General features: G+C 41.6%; 2 pseudogenes across 2 annotated transcripts in view; both read left to right on the forward strand.

Annotated features, from left to right (window-relative positions):
- The window catches only part of LOC126958583 (immunoglobulin heavy variable 4-28-like), a 220,212-nt pseudogene that overhangs the window by 148,988 nt on the left and 55,892 nt on the right, over positions 1 to 15,332 (forward strand). The window lies entirely within an intron of this gene.
- Positions 6,826 to 7,319, forward strand: LOC126958611 (immunoglobulin heavy variable 3-7-like; annotated as a pseudogene). Its single transcript, XR_007727237.1, has 2 exons — positions 6,826 to 6,911; positions 7,015 to 7,319. The product of XR_007727237.1 is annotated as an immunoglobulin heavy variable 3-7-like (transcript).

A 15,332-nucleotide genomic window follows, 5' to 3' on the forward strand; every position in this document is an offset into this window, starting at 1 on the left:
TGGGTGTGCTTCACTCAGTTCATGCAAAACCTGGCAGGTTAGAGGCTAAAAATACAAAATACAAAAGTCTTTAATCATCTGAAAGGGCTGTAGCCTTTTCTCAAGGAATTATTTCAAGACACGGAGAACAGATAGATGATAAATAAAATACATTCACATCCCAGTAAGGAAAGTTGACCTAACTGTGTCCAAAGGGCCCTGTGGCTTGGTTTCTGTCTAGGTCCCAATGTTAGGGTTCTCCCAGGAATTTGTGGCTAGCTGGGTCACACCTCATCAAGAATTAACCTTTGCTATTTCCTCAATTTGTTTATTTAATCTGACAACCAGTTTGTCTATAAACTGTAGAGTTGAAATGCAACACGTATTCATTTGAAATAATCTGGCACAAATTAAGCAAAATTGATAATGATGTTTTTTCATTCATTCGTGTTCAAGATCAGAGCCTAAGCATTGATATTTTTGATAACATCTGTGGCTGTCTCAGCAGTTTTCTCTTCTGAGGATATGATATGGTGTGGCAGTTTTCTTAGCTTTAGTGTTACCTCTTTTTGCATTGACTTCCACCTTTATACTTGCCCGGAATCTGGGATACAGGAGTGCCTCTAAGAGTTCCCTAATTTGCCCATTTTGCCAGGTTTTCCAGAACATATGAGATGCTCTTTTGTTTACAAAGCACCCCAAAGCCATGCACCGTGTCCAAAGGTGTTTCTTTCCTAGTTTGACAAATTAGAAAGTTCTAATAAATACAATCACTTTTGCCATCTGGGATGATTTTATATCAGATAGAGGACTGTGTTCTAAAGGAAATCTTACATTAGTAACAGCAGTTTTAGTCATTAACCTAGAGTTTTACCATTGAGGTGCGAGTCATAAGAAATAATATTAGGTCGAGGTTCTCAGTGGCACTGTCTAAATCTCTTGTGTGTCCAAGGTCTTCCCTATTAACATGAAGCATTTATGTGCACAGTCATAGTTTCCAGTCATGCTTCTCCCTGTCTCACTATCACCACAAATTATGACCCCACCTGGAACCTGAGTTAATTTCCAAACAAGTTATTCATTAATCTTTGTGCCTCTAGATTATTACATAAGTCCATTTCAGTAGAAAGTTAAAAAGAACATTTGAACCGACTAAACAACACAGAAAATCACTAATGAAATGCAAAGCCTAGATGTTAGAGGCTCCAGGCCTGGATAATGCAACAGTTCATGTGTGCAGGTATTTTCTTTGCCCAATTCTACACTGATACGCCCAGCATATCAGCTTCATGCCCCATTTGACTCCTATTATGTTGAGACATGGAAATGACATTCTCAAGGGCCACACACACATATGAAAATTGGTAGGACTAAGGGAGGAGACAAGACTGCGTTTCTCTTCTGAAGGACCAGGAAAGCCTGGACAGACCATCTCCCCTGCCTCCATGACTGTATCTCGTGCCCATATGGACATTCATCCCTGATAGGATAAGAGGACTCCATTGATGAGGCTGAGTATTTTATGATATAAATTACTAGAGAGTGACATTGTGGTCTCAAAATCTAATATTTATAACCTAAATTTAATTGCCACCAAATTGTTACCTCTTTCTTCACTGAAAAATTGCTTTTCATGATTGGGATTTAGGTAGATTCCAAATGTTCACAACAGAGCTTCCAAGAGAATATTGGGAGCAAAAACTGAATGAGGACAGAGAAACCCATCCTTACTGTATTCACCACTAAACTCAAGTGGACTCAGCACTGCCTTTGATGGCTGCTGCTTCTCTGCAGAGTTCAGGTTTCCACTTCTCACAATTCCAACACAGGCTCTCTCTCTCCAAAATGTTTGGCCTCCACTTGATGTAAGGTCACACTCTGTTCTTAGTTTGTTCTCTGAACCATTTTCTGAGGGTGGTGATGAGCCACTGAATGGAAATTTTATATTTTCTCAGCATAAATCCCATGGACGGTCATGAATTATTCTTCTGGTTTTAGTAATTGATTTTTCCTGGGGTGTTCATTACTAGTAATATTCAAAGTCATTTCATTTAAATCTTTGATGCTTCACTTTTTGTTGCTATGACATTCTTTCTTCTGTTGAATCTTCCCACTAGCATTATAACAAGATTTAGTATCCAGGCTCAGTTGTCATCAATAATAACCACATATGTCAAAAGCTATGTATTCTTTTCACAGGAGACATAATTTTCTCTTTTCAGGGGATGAACACACACTGCTGAGCGACCCCCACTCACAAGTACATATACACATTTATGATATTTTCGTTTATTGACTAATAAGATGTATCATTCTCCCTTAAAATGCTTAACCCCACAGAAGGCCGTGGCAAACTCTACTGCATCTGTTCATGCCACAAACTCAGAAAACAAACCACATGGTGAGTAAACGCTCACGCGGTTCTGGATATTGGGTCCATCTCTTCCCCTCCAATGTCCTGAAGCACCTCAGCCCACCTGTCCTGGTTCTATCAAGGAAGTTTACCTCCAGCACAGTAAAGGAAACAGTTGAATGAGGAGAGAACCACAAATGATAGACAATATTGAAAACTATTCATATGACAAGGGATTACTATCAAGCACATAAACTCAACTGAATTGCAAATAACAATATGATTAATAATGGGTGAATAACATGGATACACATCTCTCAGAGGAAAGCATGCAAAGGATGGATAGATAGATAGATAGATAGATAGATAGAGAAATTGCTAGAAATAACTAATATCAGGAAAATGCAAATTCACAACGAGCTATCTTTTCCTTAATGTTTGCTGGAAAGTCTGTTATCAGAAAGACAAAATAAGGAAAACAAAAGCTGGCCAGGGTGCATAGAAATTAACACTTTTATAGACCACTCGTGGAAATGTAAATTAATACAGCCATCATGGGGAAAAAAGACAACTACCATATAAATCAGCAATGCAACTGCTGAGTGTATATATACTTTTCAAATAATTAAAAGAAAAAAACTAATATTGAAGAGACACGTGTAGACCCATGTTTATTGCAGCCCTAAACACAATAGCTACGATATGAAATCAACGTGTGTGTACATCAACACATGAATGGATAAATAAAATGGGGTATATTTACACAATGGAATATTATTCAGCCTTAAAAATGAAATTCTGCTATTTGAAGCAACATGGATGGAACTGGGCACTGTTGTGTTGAGTGAAACAAGCCAGACACAGAAAAATAAATACCTCATTCTCTCAATGTTATGTGGAAGTTTAAGAAAGTTCATCTTCTAGAAGTAAATAGTAGAGTAGTGGTTATGAGACGCTAGGAATGGGAGGAGACTGAGAGATAAGAAGTGGTTTGTTAACAAATGCACGATTACAGGTAGACAGGTGGGATACGCTCTAGTGTCCTACAGCACAGAAGGGTGAATACAGTTAACAATATATTGTACATTTTATGTGTACAAGTAGCCAGAAGAGAGAATTTTGTATGCTACCAAGCAAAGAAATGTTAACGTATGAGCTGATGAATTACCTCGTTGTTCTGATTTGGTCAAACCACATTGCACATACATATTGAAATATCACACTGTACCCCATAAACATAAACAATCATTATCTGTCAACTTAAAAATCCTTTAATTAAAAAAGATTTTATGTGCATACATTATGGATGATTCAACACAGAGCCAGGAATAAATAACATTTTTATTGAAATAGTGAAATTCCTAACAAAATAGTTACATTCATTTGCACCAAACTATGTATTTGATCATGATAAGTACAGACAGACTTATGCAAAGAATAATATATTTTAATTTTAGACTTCTACTTAATACTATAAATGCAAATAATTTTAAAACAGCTAAGTAAAAAGAATAAAGTAGAGGAAATGTGTGCGTGGTGTGTGATGTGTGAGCTTTTTCTTGTAACTATGCTGTCCATGGTGTATGTGTGGTGTGTATGTCTGTGCCTGTTTGTGTTTAATCTGCTTGAGGTTCTCTGTGATTCTCCGATCTGTACTTCAGTGTCTTTCACAAAATTGGGAACATTCTTAGCCATTACTTTTTCAAATACTTTCTCTGTATCTATAATTTCTCCTCTTCAGAATTAAAATATACGTATACTATACTTTCTGGTATTAATGTTTAGTTTCTTCACTCTCCTTTCCTTTGCAATTCACTTTGTGAAATTTCTAGAGACAATTTAAGCACATGGTTTCATTTAAAAGCTGAGCCAGCTCTACGGAGGGGTGTGCCCAAAGCTTGCTCAATATTTATCCTGCACTTCCTTTGGTTTCCTATGCATTTCCATTTGATTCTTTCTTAATATTTATATCTCTCAGTTCCCTATCTAGTCCTGCATTATGTCCATAGTTTAAGAGATTTTTACATAAGAATTATAGTTACTTCACATATCTTATTTAATTAGATATTTCTAATATCTGTATCATTTAGAAATCTCATTCCGAACATTTATTTATTGTGACTTTAGCATTTATCATTAATATAGGTAATAATTGTTGATAACCAGACAGGTTAGGTTGGACAGTTGATATTGGCTTATTATTTCATTTTATCCATTTTCTGCCTGTATCTGACCACACTTTATCTTTGCCAGGCCATTATTGTGGAAATGTCTGAATCTTCTCAGAGCTACATTTAACATTTACTTTTGCAGTGGACGTCCAAGTTGAAGTCTGTTCTTCTGTGTCCACCAGAGACTTCAGATCCTCCAGTGAGACCTTGTTTTTCTTTCCTGCTTGACTTTGTCTCTTCACCTGTTCCCTCCTCCAGAGAATCTCCTTCAGCTCCTTCAGGGGGGCTAAGATGTTATATTCAACTGACAATTGTAAAATTGGTTGAAGGCAATAGAATAAAGGGATATTTTCTGACCTTTCATGGGTCCATATTGTGATCCTGAGTCTGGAAAGGAAAATCCTTTCCAGTGTTTCTGAACTTCCTCCAGATGAGATGTCCATCTGTGTCTTCTTGCCCTTTTCCCTGGAGTGGAGTCCTCTTGTTTTCCCCAGTTGTTCCCTCCCGCAGCTCCAGTGTTCTATTTTGGTGTTATCACCTTCCAGATTTGCTGACCTGACCCATAGATTAAGGCTCTGATTCAATAAGAAAGAGAGGGGAGGTACTTCTCAAAGGAATTTAGGTGAAGACCTCTTTTCCCATCTCAGTTCCTAAGGGATTGCCCGAGCACCCCTAAGATACTGGTTTTGGTGGCTTGCCCCTGCAGAGTAATTTCTTAGTTCTGCAATGAGGATAAAGGAGGTAGGTCCAAATGTATTTCAGAGTGTGGGTTCTTTTTTCTCTCTCAGACAGACACATTGGCACAGAAAGATTTTTTGGACTCTCCACATTATTGGGAAAAGTGATTCAAGAGGATAGGAAAGCTCTTCAGTATGTGGTCCTTGAGAAATTCACACAACACATTTACCACACTTGACTTCAAGCAATCCAATATATATGTGTGTTTTTATCTTGTAGTAGCCCACATTTTATATGCCAGACTCTGCCCCAGTTCGGCTCATACCCTGGCCTTGTTACTGCCTACAAGAACTTGCTTTGCCCTGGATTTCAGATTTGATGTTTTTCTTAAAACTTCAAGTACTTAAAGTATTTCTAAAATTTGCAAAATCCTATCTTCTCTGTTTATCTGTTATTGTTGATGTTATTGTAAAAAAAATAAGTAAAATATATTCTTCATCTATGTACATTTGAAAACTGAGTTGCAGATTTTTTTGGTAAGACCCACAGTAACAAAAGAATGCAAATATTGTTAAGCTGCTTAATAGAAAAACAAATTATGGTAAATGTGTTCACTGGAATACTACCAATCATATATAATAAATAAATGCCTGATACACAGAACAACAAGGTAAACTATGTAAGTATTTATATTGAGTAAAATAAGCCAAACAAATAAGAATATATACTATTTTATTTCATTTTTATAAGTTCTGATAAATAAAGATGTATCTAAAATAATATAATGAAGATTGGTTGTTGCCAGGGGAAATGACAGAAGAAGGGAAGGGGAGAGAGAAAGAATACAGCAGACCAAGAGGAAATGTTGAGAAGAATTCACTTGTCCACTTTCTTGATAATGATGACAGTCACATCACGTTTATTCATTGTACATTTTAAATATGTGAAATGTATTATCTTTCAATTAAGTAACATAAAAGGTATGACAAGCAAACAAATGGAAACTTAGACAAGAAAGAAGTAATAGCAAGATAGAGAAATACATTAAATGTCAGAAGTACCTGAAAATGAATGTGCCTGGTCTCTCGATCTCTCCATATTTTCAGGTGAGAGCTGGAGTGCGGCGACATCACATATGCTCTTATTACAGAAAGTGGGTTCTGAAAACCACACCGGGCACATCCACCTTTGCCCGGAAGTTGGCTTAGGGAGCAGTCAGAGCTAGTGGCGAGGAGCACAGGGCCAGATACTGGGGTTCATTCATCCCAGACATGAGCTCCTAGATGCACACAGAGCCCCCTCCACTTGTGGGTTCACTTCCACATCTGCAAATGGAGAAAATGTTGACTCCAACAGAACATAATTTACACGAATATTTAAACATGAAATAGGGTGATCAGGGCAAAGTGTTTATCACAGCACAATTTAATAATAAGACAGCATATTTTCCAAATACATCATTATCAGCAAACTTCTGCAGGGCACCGTCGTCTTATCTGGGTACCATCTACTCCTCAAGCGTCCCATCCTACTAGAGCTTGCTATATAGTAGGAGACATGCAAATAGGGCCCTCCTTCTACTGATAAAAACCAACCCAACCCTGGTCCTGTAGCTCTGAGAGAGGAGCCTTAGCCTTGGGATTCCAAGGCATTTCCGATCAGCCCGGAACACAGAGGACTCACCATGGAGTTGGGGCTGAGCTGGGTTTTCCTTGTTGCTATTTTAGAAGGTGATTCATGGAAAACTAGGAAGATTGAGCATGTTTGGATACGAGTGTGAGAAACAGTGGATTTGCGTGGCAGTTTCTGACCAGGGTGTCTCTGTGTTTGCAGGTGTCCAGTGTGAGGTGCAGCTGGCGGAGTCTGGGGGAGGCTTGGTCCAGCCTGGAGGGTCCCTGAGACTCTCCTGTGCAGCCTCTGGATTCACCGTTAGCAGCTACTGGATGAGCTGGGTCCGCCAGGCTCCGGGAAAGGGGCTGGAGTGGCTTTCAGACATTTATGGTAGTACCATGTACTACGGAGACTCTGTGAAGGGCCGATTCACCGTCTCCAGAGACAATGCCAAGAACTCGCTGTATCTGCAAATGAACAGCCTGAGAGCCGAGGACACGGCCGTGTATTACTGTACTAGAGACACAGTGAGGCGAGGTCAGTGTGAGCCCAGACACAAACCTCCCTGCAGGGGCGCGCGGGGCCACCAGGGGGCGCCCGGGACACAAACCCCCCCTGCAGGGGTCCCCGTGACCACCAGGGGGCGCCCGGACACGGAGCTCGGGGCTGTTTCCGGGGCAGGAGCCGGTGCTGCTAAGGCCTGGCTTCCTGTCATGGTCTGCGGCTGCCTCATTGTTAAATTTCCCCAGGGAACGTCTCCAGATTTACAGTCTGTACTAACAGTTCACGTCTCTGAATGCAATACTTTTTTTGTCCTTTTTGTTTCTTTGTTTCTGTAACAGGAGTACTTATCTTCACCTCCACAGAAGCCAGGGTGTCACTTTGGGGGCAGAAATAATCCTTTCGTGGTCAACAGGACATGAATCCTGAGGAATCCTAGAGAAACCTGGAGAGTGTTTTCCAGTTAGACCCAGGGCAGAGACCTCCATGGGAATCTCTGATTAGAACAGGCTTTGAGTTCTGATGGGCTCCAAGAGAGATGCTCGCCCAGGGTCGGGGTCCTTGAAACCTGATGGTTTTCACAGCTGTCCCCCCTCGTCTTGTAAAACTGGGCCCGTCTGACTCAGACTGACTCAGTTGACTCTCTTTCTGCTAATCCATTTCCTTCTCTGTAGACTTGATTCTCACAGTTCCCTTTCTTCTTCGTTGCCTTAAAGACAGACTATGTGTTTTCTGTAGTCAAAATCCCAGGCCTCGGGTCTGCAGAACCTGGGTAGGCTGAGGGGACTTTCTCACTCGCTATTGCCTGGACACTTCTGTTGTCTTCTGTGCATGGAGGCATTTGGGAAATGAAGTGGACTTTAGTCATGAAGGGAATAATACTAGTTTTCTCCAATGGGATACTGATGTAGAGCTGAACTTGTGCTTCTCACACTGTCACAGAGTTTGCACTGTCACCCGTGACTTTGAGGAGAGCTGAGGATGTGAGCTCCGGGTAACAGTAATTGTAGGGTCTGCCTAGGCAGCCTCAGGTCTTGCTGGCCCTCAGGAAAGACAAGCTGGAATTCCTGGGAAGGCCTGCATCTGCCACCACCACGGAGTCCCATTGTCTTCTGTTGTGCTGTGATTGAATCAGCCCCACCTAGTTTATCTAGAACACTCTTCATGACTTAGGAAAACATAATGGCAGGCTCTCCTAGCACCTGTGTTATGCCATGGGAGCAACACCTAAGCTAGTGTGTGATTCAGTAGATGAGACTGTGGTCTAGTCAAGATGACAGGTAAAATTGATAGTTGTCATTATGATATTTTATTTTTTATTTGGCAATATAATCGTGCTCATAAATACTTTTGCTACTTTTTTTGTGTGTCAGAGGCTTTGGAACTGGAACAACTGCATCTTGAATAGGGGCTAGGGAAAATAAGACTGAGACCTGCCGGGCTGGATTCCTAGTAAGTTAAGGCAGTAAGTTAGTCACAGGATGAGATAGGATGTCTACACAAGATACAGGTCATAAAGACCTTGCTGATAAATCTTACAGTAAAGAAGCTGGCCAAAGCCCTCCAAAGCCAAGACAGTGGCTGAAGTGACCTCAGTTTGTCCTCAGTGTTCATTATACTCTAATTATAATGCATTAACATGCTAAAAGACACTCCCTCCAGCTCCAAGACAGTTTACAAATGTCCAGACAACATCAGGAAGTTTCCCTGTGTGGTCTAAGAAGGACGGGGTGGGCCGGCAGGGGGTGGGGAGGGACACTCAGCTTCAGGAATTGCCATGGGGACTCATGAATAATCCATCCCTTGTTTAACATATAATGAAGAAATAACCGTAACTTCGGCAATCAGCAGCCCACACTGCTGCTCTGCCTCTGGAGTAGCCAGTCTCATTATTTTACTTATGTAATAAACTTGTTTTACTCTGTGGATTTTCCCCGAATTGGGACCCCTTTCTGCTAACATTTGTGCAATTATTCCTGTTCTAAGCAGAAAGCTCCAAGATGGAATGACGTTTCCCTGCATTGTTATAAGAAGTACATTCACCCCCTTGAGTGAAAATGCACCAGGGGTGGAATGAGACTGGGAAGCTGATGGCATATGATGGAAGCCCGTCTCTGAGTGAAAGAGACAGTGAGGGAGGATTGGGTGGAAGATTCCTATATTTTTGTGCTATGCAAGGAAGCTGCAAAAGGTAACTGAGTCTCGTGTAAGTCAGGGTTATCTCTCAGGGGATCCCTATGACTCCAAGAGAGGGCTCTCCTTAGGAATCACTGTGGAGTCAGTCCTTTCATTAGAGTAGACCACAGGGCATGGGCCTCAGCACACGCCATGCCACAGATGTCAGAAAGCAGCGGCTGGGAACCTGATCCACCTGCATTTTGCTGCCTGTATGTGGAGGGAGGGAGGGTCACCATTCTCAGGGTCAACACACCGTTTGTGAATTTTTATAGAGAACACCTGCTTTTACTGTATTTTATTGGAAAATATATGAAAAAGTGTGCACCTGCACACAATTGTAATTTTCACATTTACTTCAGTTGCATTATTTTTTTTTTTATTTTTTATTTTTTATTTTTTATATTTTTTATTATTATTATTATACTTTAAGTTCTAGGGTACATGTGCATAACGTGCAGGTTTGTTACATATGTATACTTGTGCCATGTTGCTGTGCTGCACCCATCGACTCGTCAGCACCCATCAACTCGTTATTTACATCAGGTATAACTCCCAATGCAATCCCTCCCCCCTCCCCCCTCCCCATGATAGGCCCCGGTGTGTGATGTTCCCCTTCCCGAGTCCAAGTGATCTCATTGTTCAGTTCCCACCTATGAGTGAGAACATGCGGTGTTTGGTTTTCTGTTCTTGTGATAGTTTGCTAAGAATGATGGTTTCCAGCTGCATCCATGTCCCTACAAAGGACACAAACTCATCCTTTTTTATGGCTGCATAGTATTCCATGGTGTATATGTGCCACATTTTCTTAATCCAGTCTGTCACTGATGGACATTTGGGTTGATTCCAAGTCTTTGCTATTGTGAATAGTGCCGCAATAAACATACGTGTGCATGTGTCTTTATAGCAGCATGATTTATAAACCTTTGGGTATATACCCAGTAATGGGATGGCTGGGTCATATGGTACATCTAGTTCTAGATCCTTGAGGAATCGCCATACTGTTTTCCACAATGGTTGAACTAGTTTACAATCCCACCAACAGTGTAAAAGTGTTCCTATTTCTCCACATCCTCTCCAGCACCTGTTGTTTCCTGACTTTTTAATGATCGCCATTCTAACTGGTGTGAGATGGTATCTCATTGTGGTTTTGATTTGAATTTCTCTGATGGCCAGTGATGATGAGCATTTTTTCATGTGTCTATTGGCTACATGCATGTCTTCTTTTGAGAAGTGTCTGTTCATATCCTTTGCCCACTTTTTGATGAGGTTGTTTGTTTTACACCAGTAACAGACAAACAGAGAGCCAAATCATGAATGAACTTCCATTCACAATTGCTTCAAAGAGAATAAAATACCTAGGAATCCAACTTACAAGGCATGTAAAGGACTTCTTCAGGGAGAACTACAAACCACTGCTCAGTGAAATAAAAGAGGACACAAACAAATGAAAGAACATACCATGCTCATGGATAGGAAGAATCAATATCGTGAAAATGGCAATATTGCCCAAGGTTATTTATAGATTCAACCATCCCCATCAAGTTACCAATGAGTTTCTTCACAGAATTGGAAAAACTGCTTTAAAGTGCATATGGAACCAAAAAAGAGCCCGCATCTCCAAGACAATCCTAAGTCAAAAGAACAAAGCTGGAGGCATCATGCTACCTGACTTCAAACTATACTACAAGGCTACAGTAACCAAAACAGTATGGTACTGGTATCAAAACAGAGATATAGACCAATGGAACAGAACAGAGTCCTCAGAAATAATACCACACATCTACAGACATCTGATCTTTGACAAACCTGAGAGAAACAAGAAATGGAGAAAGGATTCCCTATTTAATAAATGGTGCTGGGAAAATTGGCCAGCCATAAGTAGAAAGCTGAAACTGGATCCTTTCCTTACTCCTTATACAAAAATTAATTCAAGATGGATTAGAGACTTAAATGTTAGACCTAATACCATAAAAACCCTAGAGGAAAACCTAGGTAGTACCATTCAGGACATAGGCATGGGCAAGGACTTCATGTCTAAAACACCAAAAGCAACGGCAGCAAAAACTAAAACTGACAAATGGGATCTCATTAAACTAAAGAGCTTCTGCACAGCTAAAGAAACTACCATCAGAGTGAACAGGCAACCTACAGAATGGGAGAAAATTTTTGCAATCTACTCATCTGACAAAGGGCTAACATCCAGAACCTACAAAGAACTCAAACAAATTTACAAGTTGCATTATTTCTTAATTCTGCATGACATCTTGTCACAGAGTTGAGTTTTTCACAGGATTGTTCAAAGAATCGAGACCATGCATTTTCCACATTCACTGGTTTTTCTCCATGTGCAGAGACCTTGAGTAGAGTACATCTGGCCCTCTTCCACACTATCTCTTGTGTCCCTACGGAAAAAGCAGAGATTTGTCTGACTGTAGAATCTGGGGTAGGAGTCTGCACACCTCTGAGCCTACAGAGAAGCCCAGTGAAGTTTCATGGAGTCAGAGGGCTATCCCATGTGCGGGAAATCTAGCTTCCCTACTGCCAAAGATTGCTGGTCAGCTGTAATCGAGAAGTTAACAATTAGAGCACTTGGAAGCCCATTTCATCACAGCTCCATTATGTCACTTATCACCATTAGACTGCAGGTAATACCTCAATCTTGATTATTCTGACCCCATTTTCTCATCTTATTGATTTGTAACTTTGGTTATACAAAATGTTATCTTTTAGTTTCTGATTCAAACCTCAGGTTTGTATAAACTCATCAGGAATAATACAAAATGTGTCCAGTTTTTGGGAAATGTAAATGAATTTCCATACTGTTTATGTGTGTGTCCGTGTGTGCGTGTGCATGTGCGTGTGTGTGTATGTCAGTCACTTACACCCTGATGAACATGGTTCCTTAATTATATAGTTGAAATACAATAATGTTTGTGGAAAATCACCTGCAGTAAGGTCCACGAAGCTGACCCTGTCACATTGCTTTGAGGAAGCTCAGTGCACAGGTGAGGTCTCACAGGAGACATCCAAGGTTCAGCCCCCAGGACTGTTTGAGCTCCTGACCTGGAACGAGATGTAGGACTGGGCATCTCAGAAGCAGATCCCCCAGCCCTCCTTTATCTGGGCTGCATGGACAGCAGAGGGCCCACAGGAGAAGCTTAGAACTCAGCCAAGACAGATCACCATTTAGGAGCAGGTGCGGCAAAGAACCAGCCGGAGAACCTTTGACTATAATCTAGGGTTGTCTTCTTTGACTTGACAGCATCCAACCCTAAGGAGACCACCCGCTATATCATCTGTAACTTTGTTGTTACAAAGAAAACCACAAGTGAATATAACTCTGCAGTTAACTCCTTGAACCTGCATTGATGAGTGTCCACGGCCTTGTGAGCGCAGAGACCACACCCAGTGCAGGTGCAGACCAAGGCGGCACCAGTCAGCCAGCTGCTCCCTGAAGTCTTCCAGTTCCCTTGTCCAAAGCATCTGCTCATTCATGGGCTGAGAAAGGGGAAGTCACGCCTGCAGCCTACTCTCTCCATAGAGCTGACAGGGCACAAGGACAATATCGATTATTCTTGGAACTTGCCTGTAGGAATGCAGCTGTGTGCAGACACACTGATAAGCACACACTTCTTTACATAATTATTTGGATTTTTTTTTTAATTTATTCTCTCCAACTTTTTAAAAAAAAATTCATCACTTTCCCCCTAATCAAAGAGGATTTTGATCGGAATTCTTGTGGGGAGCCCCCTGCTCTCCCAGATGCCCACCTTCATTTCTCTTGAAGGGAAGAACACTAGCTCTCTTGATTTCTACTCTAATCCTCTAGGACTGAAACCAGAAGGTTGCATGTCCCCTGCGTGAGTATCCAAGAAGATCCTGTCTGTGGAAGCAGGAGTGTCACAGCCTTGACTGAGAGGCATGGTCCTGAAATGAGACAGTGTCCTCCATGGAGAGCACACGTGGACGCCCACACCAGAGGGCTCACTGCGCCTCACCACAGATGCATTCCCCTCCTGAGTCCTGAGACCTGAGTGCACCCCATAGAGTAGGGCTCAGATGAGGGCATGCAAATCTCCACCAGCTCCACCCTCCTCTGGGTTGAAAAGCCGAGCACCGGGACTGGCTCAGTGACTCCTGTGCCCCACCATGGACACGCTTTGCTCCACGCTCCTGCTGCTGACCGTCCCGTCCTGTGAGTGCTGTGGTCAAGCACTACTTCAGGGGTGAAATATCTGCACTTTTCTTTGTGGGTTTCATCTTCTTATGCTTTCTCCACAGGGGTCTTGTCCCAGGTGACCTTGAAGGAGTCTGGTCCTGCGCTGGTGAAACCCACACAGACCCTCACGCTGACCTGCACCTTCTCTGGGTTCTCACTCAGCACTAGTGGTATGGGTGTGGGCTGGATCCGTCAGCCCTCACGGAAGACCCTGGAGTGGCTTGCACACATTTATTGGGATGATGATAAGCACTACAGCACATCTCTGAAGAGCAGGCTCACCATCTCCAAGGACACCTCCAAGAACCAGGTTGTCCTTACAATGACCAACATGGACCCTGTGGACACAGCCACATATTACTGTGCACGGAGACCACAGAGACACAGCCCCGGGCGCCTCCTGTACAAGAACCCAGGCTGCTTCTCAGGGGTGCTCCCTCCCCATCTCTGCAGAACAGGAAAGAGTGGCTGAGATGCCTTTTCCTGCCAGGGCCTGGGTTTCTTATCCCCACCTGACTCAGACCCTTGTCTTCCTCCCTCTTCTTTAGTAATAAATGGCATGTCCCCTGCTAGTGGTTCATGCAAGCAGAAGCTGTAACCTGTCTGACAAAAGTTCAGCATGAAAGGTTCCTGTTACCCCCCAAAAAAGACAGAGGAGACGTAATTAACCTAAAGAATTTTTTTCATAAGCACAGAGTGAATAGGCAATTTGCAGAATGACAGAAAAATTTTGCACACTTTGCCTGTGACAGGGAACTAATGTGAAGTATTTGCAAGGAACTCAAACAACTCTACAACAACAACAGCAACAAGAACCAAATAACCCCACTAAAATGAGCAAAGGACATGAGTAGACGTTTTCAAAAGAACACATAGAAATGATAATAAATATATAAACAAGGCTCAACATCACTGACCATCAGGGAAATGCAAATTAAAACCACAATAAGATATCATCTTCCACCACTTGCAATGACTATTACTAAAAACTCAAAACTATCAGATGTTGGTGAGGATGGAAAATAAAGGCAACTCTCAGACACTGTTGATCAGGGTGTGGACGAGGACAACCTCTATGGAGAATGGTATGGAGATTTCCCAGAAAACTAGAAATAGACCTGCCATTTGGTCCAACAATCCCACTGCTGGGTAACTACCCAAAGGAAAATAAACCATTATTTCAAAAAGATACCCACACTTCTATGCTTACCATAAAACTATTCTCAGTAGCACATGTGTCAAACAGAGTGTCTGCCAATGGATGATTTTATAAAAGAATATAGCATGTATGCACAATTCAATACTAGCCAGCCACAATAAGGAATAAAACTGTGTCTTTTGCAGCAAGATGCATAAAACTAGGGGACAATATAATTAGTGAACTACCTAACAAACAGAATGTCACATGTCACACGTTATTACTTATAAAAGGGAAGTAAACAGTGTGTACACAAGGACATGTAGAGAGAAATTATGGACATTGGAGACTTAGAACAATGGGAGGGCACAAGGTGGGAGCATGATGAGACATGACATAATGGGCACAATATACAATAAGTAAGAGTTGCCCAATGATCTTAAAATTAAAATGTAAAATATGATCAACAAATGAAATTGATATTAGTTGACTTCATTAAATTTA

This window comes from Macaca thibetana, chromosome 7, assembly GCF_024542745.1.
Source record: "Macaca thibetana thibetana isolate TM-01 chromosome 7, ASM2454274v1, whole genome shotgun sequence".
NCBI classification, from domain to species: domain Eukaryota; kingdom Metazoa; phylum Chordata; class Mammalia; order Primates; family Cercopithecidae; genus Macaca; species Macaca thibetana.